Consider the following 14,325-nt stretch of genomic DNA (forward strand, 5'->3'; position numbering starts at 1 on the left):
AATACTGTGCAATAAATAGAACATATATCTCGAGAAAATTTCAAACGTCTAATCGTCACTAAGAATCAACGAACAATGTCACTTTGCGCTTCGATTTCGCGCATCGAATAACAAGATGGAGAGGGGATACGCTCGACAAGTCGAAACATGTTTGAACACAAATCCAATTTCTCAGAAGTGAAATATCATAAGAAATGTTTCTAGCCTCGAGCAAAGTATAAACGATAGACCAAAAAAAGTAAACAATAAACATATACGCGGGAAGACGCAATATATATACATTCGGAAAAATATGCTATACTTGAATGATACTTCGACTTCACGAAATGAATACGTAATAAACCGTAAAAAAGTTCTTTTACTTTAATATGACTAAAATGATAAAAAATAAAGATCAAGAAATTGTAAAATAAACGTGTACGTAATACGATTAAAATTATATCATAAAAAAAACCAATATATGATTTCAAATTCTGTCTCGAAATATTCCGATACGGGACACTAATGACGCAATAGACGCAAAATGAACAATCGAAGGAAAAGACACAAAGATACGCAAAGAACTAATTAATTTCGTTTTCACTATACCGAATGGATTATTTGAAAAACTAAATTAACAATAATTGATAAATTTGGTAATAATAAAAGTAAAATAACTTACTGCGTAATCCGAATTCGCGACGACACATCCACTTCGCACAATTTTCAACTGTAGACTGACGACATGCGCAGTGTGATGCGCACTGCGTTGCGCACTCCGATGCGCACTGCGATGCGCACTTATTCGTCCCGCGTTTCGAATTAAGGGATGTTCTGATTGGCTGGCTCTTAATGCTTATTTTTTTCATTCAAAAATCGCGCGAAAAATTGAAATATAATATAATACATAAATTAATTTTTGTTGCTTGTGGAATTGGAATCCTGTAAAGATATACCTATTGGAAAAAAAAATTATTAGTAGAATTACTAATTTAACAAGATAATGAATAATTATAATGGAAAGAAGGAATTCAATAAAAAAATTAATTAAATTTAAATAAAAGTAAAAACAAAAATAAAAACAGAAAAGAAATTTAATAAAAAACTTAAATAAATTCATAAAAAGTGAAAAAATAGAAAGAGAACATAATATAAAACTGAATTTGACAAATTTAATAACCGAATTTAAAATAATCAAAACACAACAATTGAATTTAACTTTAAAATAAATAAATTTAAGGAATTAAATTATATTAAATAAGAGAGAGCAATGTCGATGTAAAAATCAACAAAAGAAAAAGCAGAAAAAAATATTTAACATAATTAATTCTGAAAAAAAACGAGAAAATATATCTAAGATTCAAAGAGGTTAGGAAAGATTGAAATACAAGTAAGATACTTTAAAATGGGATAAACAAAATCTGAACAGAATTAAAATATAAAGAAAAATAACATTAAAGGTGAATAAATCTAAAAAAAATAGTAGAGAATGTAAATAAAATTTGAAACATAAATTAATTTAATTGGAAGAATAAATATATATATATATATATAAATTAATAATAGAGTACATAAATAATGAATAATGAAAAAATTAAAAGAGAATATAACACAAAAAGTTAATTACTATAAAATAAAAAATAAAAAAGAAAGAAAGAAATAAGAGAATAATTTTATATCAAAATTAAAAAAAAAAATTCAAAAACCTAAAACAACAAAGAAAGAATTTAACATAAATGTTCTTGAGTTAGAACAAACATACATAAAAAAGAAAATTTAATTATGTTTAAACGTTTTTCTTGATTTAGATAATATTTCTGTTAAATCTTTGTTCTTTATTTCAATTCTTTTAGACTTTTTTAACTTTGAGGTTAAATTCTTCTCCAATATTTTAATTTTCTTTTATTACTTCATGATAGTTAACTTTTATATTATAATCTCTTATTATGTTTTATTCATTATTTACATATTACAATGTAAAGTATATTTTTTATATGTTGCAGCATTATAAGATTTAGTTAATTGTTAATGTTGCATCATATAAAAGAACTTATTAATATGATATATATAAATAATGACAAAATATAAAAACATAAGAAGAAAATATAACATAAAAAAGTTAACTATAATAAACTAAAAAAGGGGTTAAAACATAACTGAAGAACGTTTTAACCTTAAAGTTAAAAAAAAATTTAAATTTAAATCTAAATCTAAAAATCTAAAAATCTAAAGCATCAAAAAATTTAACAAAAGTGTTAATTAAATTAGAAAAAACATACATAAAGAAAAACATTCAACATTGTAAATTTGATAATTTTTTTTTCCAAATGTTTTCCTTGATTCAATATATATATTTAATATAAATATATATATTAAATATTTATGTTAATATTTGATATGATAATATTTCTGTTAAATCTTTTTTTATGTTTCAATTCTTTTAAATTTTTTAATTTTCAGATTAAATTCTTCTCCTATTTTTTTCAATCTTATTTATCTCATTTATTACTTTATAACAATTAATTCTTATATTATATTCCTTTTATGTTTTATTATTTATGCATCACAATGATGAATTCTTTATATATTTATATATAAATAATGAATAAATAAATATATATAAACATATAAGAAGAGAATGTAACATAAAAGTTAATTATAATACAATAAAAAAAAGACTGAAATATAACTAAAGAATTTAATTTCAAAGTCAACAAAAATCTAAATCTAAAAAAATCTGAAATATAAAAAAAACAAATTTTTGTTGTTGTTGTTTCTGTTTAAATGTTTCCTTTAATTTAAATAATATTTCTATTAAATACTTTTTTTATATTTCATTTCTTTTAGACTTTTTTTAACTTTGAGGTTAAATTCCTCTCCAATGTTTCAATTTTTTTTATTTTATGGTAATTAACTTTTATATTATACTCTCTTTGTGAGTTTTATTCATTATTTATGTATTACAATGTTAAATTCTTTCTTTATATGTTGCAGCATTGTAAGATTTAACTAATTGTTATATAATTGCAATATGTGAAAGAATTTAATATTGTAATATAAAAGTAATGAATAAATAAATAAATATGCCAACACATAAATATATATAAACACATAAGAAGAAAATGCAACATAAGGATTAATTATTATAAAGTTAAAACAGATTGAATAGCTGAAGAATTTAATCTCAAAATTACAAAAATCTAAAAAAACTAAAACATCAAAAAAGAATTTAACAACAATAATGTTAATTGAATAAAGAAAAAAAAAAAGAAAGCATAAAAAAGAAATTTAACATAACAATTAATGAAATCTAACAAAGCTGCAAGATATAAGAGAAGAATTGAACATTCTAATATACAAAAAGAATAAGAAAAATATGGAAGAATTATTTAATCTAAAATTTAAAGAAATTCAAAGAATGTTAAAACATAAAAAAAGATTTAATGTAAATATCAATTGAATTAGAAGAGACATATAAAAAAAAGTAACATAATACTTAATTAAATCTAACTGAACTTGAACAATAAAAATTGTATATTGCAATAAATAAACATAAAAACATAAAAAGAGAATATAACACAAAAATCAACAATTATAAATTAAAAATGATTGAATCACAGGATAAGACTTTTCTCCAAAGAGGATAAGGTAGGGTAAGAATGAAGTATTATTGCCATCTCTTAGTGCTTCTAGAAAAATATTTCTTTAAAAAGATGTTTCTAGCTTGCAAGAGATGGTGCTCATGTTCAATTCTTATCTTATCTTTATTCACCATTTCTATTCATTGCTTATTTCTTATTCTTTTCTACGTGTTTCATTAGTGACATACGTAAAATTAACGTATAAATGAAATACGGACGAGAAATAGATTGACGCGACATCTCATAGGACTTTGTAAAATATGTTCTGAACCGAAAAAAGATTAGAGCTACGCCGTCTAGCGTAGTATACTCTAATTACGTACACAATTATTATCACTCAAAGTCACAAAGAAAAAAAAAGTCTTACACTTTATAATTTTCACAAATTATTTTATTCACAAATAAATTTTCCTTTCATTGTATGTTTACAAAACGTTCAAACTTTTGATCACTATTATTTCAATAAATCTTAACTAATAATCTAACTACAAAATAAAAAAAATAATCATTGAAATCGCGTGCGCAGCCAATTAGCTCATCTTATTTGCTATAAAATTTATAATTGTATCAAGGATACGATTATGAAGAATATAGTAAATAATAATGATTTTCCAGGTCTCACCGCGTGGAGGTGCTGCGAATTGGAGACCCACCCTATCCACGATCCCATCCACCCTCCTTTACGCAAAAATTTATTTAAAATCAATAATAAATAAATCTTCCTTTTGATATAAATTTGCAAAACGTTCAGATCCTTCGATCGTTGTGCAAAACAAACAGCAAAAGGAATTCTAAAGAACCCGGCGCGGAAGACTAAACGTGAAGATAAAATTAAAATTAAAAGATTTTCTATCAATATTTTACATTTCCATCGGTAGGAAAATGAAAAATGATCGATAGTAAAAAGCGTGCGCAAAAAAAAAAAGAAAAAAAATAAGCAAAATAAGCATCCCAAAAAGCGTTACACCATTTTACCCATCTACAGTGTCTACTTTTCTACAATACACTACTTTATTTAATAAACCCTTGATCGTGCATGCACTTAATTCTAAATACGTTTTCTTTAATCAGTATCATACAATCTTCTGTTCCTGTAACAAGAAATCCTGAAACAAATTTAAATAAAAAATATAACATTAACATTTTACTTATTCTAAAAGTTCTTTTTCGTATTTCCTATCTATATAAGCATTCAAACATTTTGTTTCTAACTCTGCCTATTGAACATCTAACAAATTCTCTTCATATCAACATTCATACTCATTGAAGACACACAATTTTCAAAAAATTTATGAAATGACATGAAACCGCAAGAGGAGATCAGTACATACTAATGATGGTTAGTGAACAAAGTCACTAATGCAAAATCAAGTATCAAGTACTTGTTTATAGTGAGGAAATTGAGGAATTAAGGATGGCAAAATGATCATATTGCCTTGAAAAATAGGGAATATTTGTTTGGAAAACGAATCAGAGTGGGAAAAGCGAGGTTGCTTTTTTTAATAATAAAAAGAAGAAGAAGAAAAGAACATCGTTTATAAATCCCATTTATCAAAAAGCTAAATGTTTCGTCTACGATCTACCCTCTACCTAATATAAAACGAATTGATGATGATGAAGTAATCCGTACCATTGAAAGCTGAAGAAAATTCCTGAAACAGATTATGAACAGAATTAGTGAACAACAGAATTAGTGAAATAACAACAATAATAAAGGTAATTAATTTATAGCAAATGAGAATCACACATTATTTCGTATCTATTTTTTCTTGTTTATTTTCTTCAATTCATACCTGTAACAAACTCAATTATTGGATTAGTAATTAAAAAATAATTTACATCTAGGAATAAAAAAAATATTAAAAAAAAAAATCAAATTATCAAAATGTTGTTAAACAATTCGTGATTTTAAATGAAAGATATTCATCGATAAAAGAATAAAAACATTTTTAACAATAAACAAATGCTCTTAATAAGGGGGATGCTGAAAAGAGAAAAACGACAAAAAGGTAACCAGAAGGGTTACCAAAATAATTATCCACTCAATGTAAATCCGAACAAACCGTGAGTGGAATTTTTTTTATTTCGCAACACTAATATATTAAAATCTCAAAAGAAAACGCGAAGAGTGCTTTATTATATTTTTAATGCATTTCTTCATCAATAAAAAAGAAAAAATAAAAAAAAAGATAAAAGATTCGCGAAAACATATACGAAACTCTAATAAATTAATTAATTTATGCACTCATAATTTATTATAAACGCAACACTAATAGCGGAAGATTGCAGCCATAATCAGAGACTGCTGTCGTACAATCACCCTTTGTACAGTCTTTTTGGCTGTAATAGGTGATTCAGGAACTGGAACGTACTTCCACAGTCCAAGTGGAAGAAATATGGGCAATTTGGGTAAATAGACGCAACACTACTATAAAAAACGCGATATTTCATCAACGCAACACTAATTCTTCAAATGAATTTAATATAAAATTTACTATTATTCTTTAAATTTAAAAAACTACTTTTCATATATCACGACATCATAAATCGTAATTATATTAAAGAATAAAATCAAATTTATATTAAAAAAAAAATAATAAAAAAATAGACTAATTCATAATGAAAATAATTAAAAGCAATCGCGATATTCTTTTCAACGCAACGCTAATAGTAAACGCGATTATCATTTTGTCGCAACTCTAATTCAACCCGTTATTTATCATTCGCAACACTAATGCAAAACCGCGATTTGCCCAAGATGATTGGATGAACGATGGGCCAGCATGCAAATTGGCCAGATACGATACAACAACATATACTACGTATTACTAAAACGAGCACAATGACAAAGTAGTAACAATGACTTCCCATTCTTTGATCCAGATAAAATTCAAAAAATGAGAAATCATTCGTTGCAGCCCTCTTCGTGACAGTTTGTCGGGCCTCTTCGGTCTTCTTTCTTCGGGTGCAATACCCGCTGAAACTTAAATCTAGGCTCGAGATTCACTAATCGCAAACCAAAGAAAAAAGAAAAAAAGGACTAAATCGCGTAAGCTAAGTGCACATGGACGACCAACAATCGCAATGATCGTTCTCCGTACATGCACAGAATCTCGAGCGCAACGTTCGTTTCGAAAGCAAATCACGACCGCGACCGCGAAATTCGAAAACTCGACGAGCAAAACCAGAGACGAATGGCATTGTCATCCATTCGTTTCAGCTTCGCTCTCGATTTCTCAAATTTTATTTCCTGAAACAGATTGTCACGCGAAAACGCGCCTACCCGATCGGAGACTGTGACAACCTGCCCGGCCCTACCTACTTATAATTAACAGACACACCAGAAGTATACTACCTATCCTACCTAGCCCTATATTTAAAAAAATTTGGCAAAACAGGCATACCAACACATTCATTCCACGATTCTCACACATAACACTCGGGCGCAAAAGCCTACACTAGGGAAAACGTCCCGGGACGCCTCCGACACCCGAGCTTGGCACACTACTCGCATACTCTAACTTTACGTACCATTTTCCTGAAATCGACTGACGATAGCTAGTGACCATTGCGTGAAACGCGATAAAAACGCGTGTATCTATATTTTAATTGTGAATATTTATGAATACGTAACATTTTTTAAAATACTAATCACCAGATTAAATGTTACCATTATTGTAACCATTATTATAAACCAAAATTGTACAATTATTGTAATTTGAGATTAAAAATTAATCTTACTATTTATTACTTATTCGCAATATTTAATTGCGAATGTGATTGCAAATTGTGATTGAACAGTGAAAGAAATAATAATTGGAACGACGCAATTCCACAGCCTAACCATACACACACAATGTGGAAATTACGTCGTGCACGATACACTAACGCATCGTCAGTCGCTAAAAAATTTGTATTAACTTATGAGCTAAGATCATCATACCCATTGCCTCTCTCTCACTCAAGTAACACCTGGGCACGTGAGTGAGTTCCTGGCAATGAACATGGAAAGGGTTAAACCTGAAAATCCTGAGCTAAAAGATATTAATATATCCATTTTGTATCTAACGGGCTAATATTCTTTGACTTTGCATTATATATTTCAAATTGTATAATTATATAAACTATATTATATATTTCAAATTTTTATTATATTTCAAATTATTTGTGACTCTATTTCATATTTTATTTCATTAATTATTGAACAAATTATTGAATATTAAATTTTTAATATTGAATTAATTAAAAAGGAATTAGAATTCATTGCAATTTAATATAAATATTAATAGAAATACCCTCAGGCGATTCCTTCATCAGAGCATATTTTCAAAATCACAAGAACAATATTCAAAACTTATTGCTCTGATTCTAAAATCTACCTGTCGCGAAATGTCTTCTTACACAAAATTTACTTCATATTTGTACGAATAAAAATTGAAAAATTTACTATCTACCAGTTGTTGTAAATCATATTGAAGTTATATGAAATTATGTGACAATCACAATAATCAAATTGATCAAATAACTTAAAATGTTATTCTGAAGGATTTTGAATTAAAAAAATTCAAACTAATTATTGTATTACACTGATAATTATATAATAATAATTATTATATGTTTTGGCATTATTAAAATTACTAAACATTTTATATTAATCAAAAACGCGAAGCGTAAGAAGACCCTAGCCTGAACTAATAAATAAAACACAAAAGAAATAATCGTTACTACTCGCGGATAATTATTATAAATAAATATCCGCGGTCATTGTGCTCGTGCAAAATTCTACGTATACAACCAGTCACTCGTGTCGATTCGGATCTTTCATCCTACGACATGGTTGAATGACCGGAGGAACCAAAAAGCATGCGACTCACCATATGATGCGACGAACGCCTTCACTGTTACCGTAGCCCATCAGGTACATCAGGAAGTCATCAGGTAGAAGAAATCTGTGACAAAATATCATAATTAAAAACACGGTTCTGATTACTTGAAAAATTCAAAAATTAAAATAGGAAACTATTAAATATACAACATGTAATAATGATATTAAAATTCCAGTTAATTTCTATTTAGAAGAATAAAAATTTAGATATATAAAAGCGTAATTACCTCTTCGCGTGATGGATGATCGCCTTATTCTCTTGAGAGAAGCACTGACTCTACCCTGTGCCGAAAACGAATATTTAAAATAAAAAAATAAAAATAAGAAGTTAACAACGCGTCCGTATAAATTATAATCGGCGAACAAACACTGATTCTATCTTCGCGTTTGATCATTCTAATTAAAATTTAATTTAAGAGCTGTTGTGCTCTAAAAAAATATTCAAAATACTATAACGAAGCAAACACTGATTCTACTAACCACATTGCACGTGGTCACAAATATTTTTTAAGATTAAAATCCAAAAATCTTCATAAAGATCATCAGCATCTGTGAAATAAAATATGAAATATTGTATTGTAATTTTTTTCTTAAAAATATAACATTCGTTATTTAAAATCGTAATAATAGTAATACAAAATAAAACTATATTTAACTTCAAATATTAATAAAAAAATTAAATTTCTAATAAATTTTAATAATAATAAAAGTATGAAATTCTAATGTAAAAGATTAAAATTTAAAAATGAAAATCTAATGATTCTTCTTACCTCTTCGCGTGGTGGATGATCGCCTTATTCTCTTGAGAGAAGCACTGACTCTACCCTGTGCCGAAAACGAATATTGAGAATAAAAAAATAAAAAATAAGAAACTCTAATAACGCGTCCGTATATATTATAATCGGCGAACAAACACTGATTCTATCTTCGCGTTTGATTATTCTAATTAAATTTAATAAGAGCTGTTGTGCTCTAAAAATATTCAAAATACTATGACGAAGCAAACACTGATTCTATTAACCGCATTGCGCGCGGTCACAAATATTTTCTGAAATTAACATTAAATTAGTAGAGGGATGGGGAATAGAAGAAAAAGAAATATCTTTTTGATACTTTTCTTCTTCTTATCGAGCATTTGTTCTGGAAATATTGCCTTTCCATTTTAACTAATCATGAATTACGTATAAAAATGTTACCAATTATTTATTAATATCTGAAATTTAATAAAATATTCCTTATCAGATTTTAAAATTTAATTTCCAATGATAAATCATTAAAATTTTCTCATAAATTTTTAATTTTTTCATTTTTCTTTAACTAGAACGTAATTTTATTATGAATTGCTTAACAACAATCTAAATTAAATAATTCAAGAAAACAGAATAAAAATTTATACATACGAAATATAAAATTTTTACCACGAAAGAAAGTCACCAAGACGTCCATGGCGTCCATATTGGATTTTTCCCGCCTTCGAGAATATTACCATACGCTATCAATTAAATCTGCGCAGAAGAAAATCAAAACTTCTAAGTAAATGAATAATATGTATGAAATTAGATTATATTAAAGTATCAAAATAAACCAAATCAAATAAAAACTCACGATATAAGCCATCTTGTAATTCGACACTCGAATTATATATGAGATACGAACGAGGAATTCAAAATTATTTAATTGTCAAAAAACTACCAATTCTAACAATGTTGAATAAAATACTGAATAAACGTGTATTAATTAACGCACAAATAATAACAAAAGTAGTATAAAAAAAATAATAATATTAAAATACTGTGCAATAAATAGAACATATATCTCGAGAAAATTTCAAACGTCTAATCGTCACTAAGAATCAACGAACAATGTCACTTTGCGCTTCGATTTCGCGCATCGAATAACAAGATGGAGAGGGGATACGCTCGACAAGTCGAAACATGTTTGAACACAAATCCAATTTCTCAGAAGTGAAATATCATAAGAAATGTTTCTAGCCTCGAGCAAAGTATAAACGATAGACCAAAAAAAGTAAACAATAAACATATACGCGGGAAGACGCAATATATATACATTCGGAAAAATATGCTATACTTGAATGATACTTCGACTTCACGAAATGAATACGTAATAAACCGTAAAAAAGTTCTTTTACTTTAATATGACTAAAATGATAAAAAATAAAGATCAAGAAATTGTAAAATAAACGTACGTAATACGATTAAAATTATATCATAAAAAAAACCAATATATGATTTCAAATTCTGTCTCGAAATATTCCGATACGGGACACTAATGACGCAATAGACGCAAAATGAACAATCGAAGGAAAAGACACAAAGATACGCAAAGAACTAATTAATTTCGTTTTCACTATACCGAATGGATTATTTGAAAAACTAAATTAACAATAATTGATAAATTTGGTAATAATAAAAGTAAAATAACTTACTGCGTAATCCGAATTCGCGACGACACATCCACTTCGCACAATTTTCAACTGTAGACTGACGACATGCGCAGTGTGATGCGCACTGCGTTGCGCACTCCGATGCGCACTGCGATGCGCACCTATTCGTCCCGCGTTTCGAATTAAGGGATGTTCTGATTGGCTGGCTCTTAATGCTTATTTTTTTCATTCAAAAATCGCGCGAAAAATTGAAATATAATATAATACATAAATTAATTTTTGTTGCTTGTGGAATTGGAATCCTGTAAAGATATACCTATTGGAAAAAAAAAATTATTAGTAGAATTACTAATTTAACAAGATAATGAATAATTATAATGGAAAGAAGGAATTCAATAAAAAAATTAATTAAATTTAAATAAAAGTAAAAACAAAAATAAAAACAGAAAAGAAATTTAATAAAAAACTTAAATAAATTCATAAAAAGTGAAAAAATAGAAAGAGAACATAATATAAAACTGAATTTGACAAATTTAATAACCGAATTTAAAATAATCAAAACACAACAATTGAATTTAACTTTAAAATAAATAAATTTAAGGAATTAAATTATATTAAATAAGAGAGAGCAATGTCGATGTAAAAATCAACAAAAGAAAAAGCAGAAAAAATATTTAACATAATTAATTCTGAAAAAAAACGAGAAAATATATCTAAGATTCAAAGAGGTTAGGAAAGATTGAAATACAAGTAAGATACTTTAAAATGGGATAAACAAAATCTGAACAGAATTAAAATATAAAGAAAAAATAACATTAAAGGTGAATAAATCTAAAAAAAATAGTAGAGAATGTAAATAAAATTTGAAACATAAATTAATTTAATTGGAAGAATAAATATATATATATATATATATATATATAAATTAATAATAGAGTACATAAATAATGAATAATGAAAAAATTAAAAGAGAATATAACACAAAAAGTTAATTACTATAAAATAAAAAATAAAAAAGAAAGAAAGAAATAAGAGAATAATTTTATATCAAAATTAAAAAAAAAAATTCAAAAACCTAAAACAACAAAGAAAGAATTTAACATAAATGTTCTTGAGTTAGAACAAACATACATAAAAAAGAAAATTTAATTATGTTTAAACGTTTTTCTTGATTTACATAATATTTCTGTTAAATGTTCTTTATTCTTTATTCTTATTCTTGTTCTTTATTTCAATTCTTTTAAACTTTTTTAACTTTGATTAAATTGTTCTTCTCCAATATTTTAATTTTCTTTTACTACTTCATGATAGTTAACTTTTATATTATAATATCTTTTTGTATTTTATTTATTATTCATATAAAAAACATACAATGTGAAGTATGTTTCTTTTATGTTGCAGCATTGTTGCAGCATTGTAATTTACTTAATTGTTATGTTGCATCATATTTATTATTATGATATTATGATATTATGATATTATTATATATATGATATTATATATATATATAAAATGATAAAATATAAAAACATGAGGAGAGAATATAACATAAAAAAGTTAACTATAATAAAGTAAAAAAAAGGGAACATTGAAATTGAAAAACTTAATCTTAAAAAGTTTAATTTAAAGTTAAAAAAAATTAATCTTAAAGTTAAAAAAAATCCAAATCTAAATCTAAATCTAAATCTAAATCTAAAAATCTAAAATATCAAGAAAGAATTTAGCATAAATGTTAATTAAATTAGAAAAAACATGTATAAAGAAAAAAATTAAATATTGTAAATTTAATAATTTTAGTTGTTTTTTTATAATGTTTTTTAATATAATGTTTTTTTATATGTTTATTTTATAATGTTTTTTTATATGTTTTTTGATTTATATTTTGATATTTTTCTTGATTTATTAATATTTTTGTTAAATCTTTTTTTATGTTTCAATTATTATATATATGTTTTAAATTTTTTTTAATTTTCAGATTAAATTCTTCTCCTAATTTCAACCTTATTTTACTTTATAACAATTAATTCTTATATTATATTTCCTGTTTATGTTTTATTATTTATGTATCACAGTGTTAAATTCTTTTTTTATATGTTGCAGCTTTGTAAAATTTAATTAATTGTTATGTTGCATCATATAAGAAAATTTAGTATATTGATATATAAGAAAGTTAGAAATACAATATTGAAATGAATACCAATTCTAGATAAACTAAATAAACTAATAAAAATATAGACAAAGTAAAAATAGTGCAAGAAAAATTGTAATAGGATAAGAATTGACTATCAGTGCCATCTTTTGAATGATGGAAACAAAACTTCTTGCTGAACAAAATAACATAAAATAAGAATTATACTCAAAAGATGGTATTAATTCTTAATTCTTATTTCTATTTATCTATCTATTTTTAAAAAATGTATCTATTATTCAATAGATAGCATTAAAAATCAATTCTTTGTTTTTTTGTTAGTTATCAATATTTATTTTATTTGTAACACTTTGGATATGATCCTGATTTCTCAATTTTTATCCTGTTTTTCTCCTATTATTTGCTCCTTTATCTCATTGTAAAAAATTCATGCGCTCAAGAAATGCCGATTTCTGAAATTTAATCTTCTTTTTTCTAATCTATTGATTAAAAATAATAAAATTATAATTAATATTGATTAATAAAATTTATTCTATTATTTATATATTGTACATATATTTTTTAATATTCATGAATCTAAAAATTTGTTATAAAAGATATCTCAAACATTGATATTTTTTGTAATTGGTATTTTAAAATATGATATCTCACAAAATGTAAGTTTATATTTTTTTCATCTAAAAATATGTTTATTTTATATTTAATTTTTAATAAGATTAGTTTATTTATTATTTTTACTATTTCAATTATGAATTATAACAATAATATATTACAATTATATCATAATAATTTCTTCTTATAATACACGTTAATAATAATAAATTCTTATAATACATATCATTTATATATAAGAAAATACTTATAAGATAAAAATTATGCAAAATTATATAATTCAATATTGATAAAGTTTTATTTAAAAAATAACAAAATTCGTATCTAATATTTTTCGATAAGAATACATAAAAACATTGAGAATTTTATTGTCTTTTCTTTATAAATGTTCAATTTCAAAAATATAATTTAAATAGCATTTTTTTTGTTTTCATTGAAGGATATTTATCTTTGATTCATTAATAATAAATAGTGTATTCATAAAATATAATTTATTAATTTTTAATTGGTTATTAATTCTTATTTATAAAATTTAACATTAGTTCAATGAATTTTGTTGCATGATTAAAATTAATTCTGGAAAAAGTTACAATAAAATTAATATAATTTACAATTAAGAAGAAAAATTAAAAAGAAAAAAGAATACAACAAAAAG

The sequence above is a fragment of the Apis cerana genome, linkage group LG14 (genome assembly GCF_029169275.1).
Source record: "Apis cerana isolate GH-2021 linkage group LG14, AcerK_1.0, whole genome shotgun sequence".
Taxonomy (NCBI): Eukaryota; Metazoa; Arthropoda; class Insecta; order Hymenoptera; family Apidae; genus Apis; species Apis cerana.